The sequence below is a fragment of the Salvelinus sp. IW2-2015 genome, unplaced genomic scaffold (assembly GCF_002910315.2).
Source record: "Salvelinus sp. IW2-2015 unplaced genomic scaffold, ASM291031v2 Un_scaffold7478, whole genome shotgun sequence".
NCBI lineage: Eukaryota > Metazoa > Chordata > Actinopteri > Salmoniformes > Salmonidae > Salvelinus > Salvelinus sp. IW2-2015.
In genome coordinates, this window is record NW_019948738.1 from 5,992 (window position 1) to 7,720 (window position 1,729).

Below are 1,729 nucleotides of genomic sequence, written 5' to 3' on the forward strand. Positions count from 1 at the left end.
TCAGAAACAGCAATACCAGGTCACAACCAATCTGATCCAAATGGTACTGGGGTTAGGTGCATGAATTGTTCGCAAATGAGCAGATATCTGCCTGATCCACTTTAGGCTACGGCCTGTGAAGCCTGCGCTAAATTGGAATGAATAATTTCTAACAGACGTATGTAAATAGTGGTGGAAACATTGATTCTGCAGTAAACAGAGCTTATTTTGTCTGGACATTGTAATATGACATCATGTCTATGTTAAACATATCTAGAGCCAAGAAACTCAATATTAGGTCAAAGGTGATTGCCTAGAAATGTTAGGCTATTCTGCCCTACAAAGGCAAAGTGCAGTAACTACAAATTGTCAAATATATTTATCTGTTGTAATGGCCAGGTATATTATCTGATTAATGTGATATTAGTTTCTTGACACAAGAACAAGCAAGTCGATCAGAAATATCATGAAGTACCCGAAATTGCTCTCTGTCTAGACAGAAAAAGACTTTGAAGTGTCACGGCTCTCGTCGTAATTGATCACCAAAACACTCAAACAAAATAAACAAGAGGGAAAACCGAAACAGTTCTGTAAGGTGCATAAACTAAACAGAAAACAACTACCCACAAAAAAGGCTGCTAAGTATGATTCCCAATCAGTGACAACGATAGAACAGCTGCCTCTGATTGGGAACCACACTCGGCCAAAAACAAAGACATAGAAAACTAGAAATAAAGAAACTAGAATGCCCACCCTAGTCACACCCTGGCCTAACCAAAATAGAGAATAAAAGCCTCTCTATGGCCAGGCCGTGACAGTAACCCCCCCCCCCCCCCCCCAAGGTGCAGACTCCGGCCGCAAACCTGACTTAAAGGGGAGGGTCCGGGTGGGCATCTCTTCACGGCGGCGGCTCCGGTGCGGGACGTAGACCCGCTCCACCCTCTGGCTCCCCCCACTTTGGTGGCGCCTCTGGTGCGGAGACCCTCGTCGCCGACCCCAGACTGGGGACCCTAGCCGCAGGCCCCGGACTGGGGACCCTCGCCGCAGGCCCCGGACTGGGGACCGTCGCCGGAGACCCCGGACTGGGGACCGTCGCCGGAGGCCCCGGACTGGGGACCGTCGCCGGAGTCGCCGGACTGGAGATCGTCGCCGGAGGCCCCGGACTGGAGACCGTCAACAGAGGCTCCGGACTGACCCGTGGAGCAGGCACAGGACTCACCAGGCTGGGGAGACCTACTGGAGGCCTGGTCTGTGGAGCAGGCACAGGATGAACCGGGCTGTGCACGCGCACTGGGAGAAACACACCTTCAGGCTGTGTAAGGGCTATTTGACCAAGAAGGAGAGTGATGGAGTGCTGCATCAGATGACCTGGCCTCCACAATCACCCGGCCTCAACCCAATTGAGATGGTTTGGGATGTATTGGACCGCAGAGTGAAGGAAAAGCAGCCAACAAGTGTTCAACATATGTGGGAACTCCTTCAAGACTGTTGGAAAAGCATTCCAGGTGAAGCTGGTTGAGAGAATACCAAGAGTGTGCACAGCTGTCATCAAGGCAAAGGGTGGCTACTTTGAAGAATCTCAAATCTCAAATATATTTTGATTTGTTTAACACTTTTTTGGTCACTTCATGATTCAATATGTGTTATTTCATAGTTGTGATGTCTTCACTATTATTCTCCAATGTAGAAAATAGTAAAATCATGAAAAACCCTGCAATGAGTAGGTGTGTCCAAATTTTTGACTGGTACT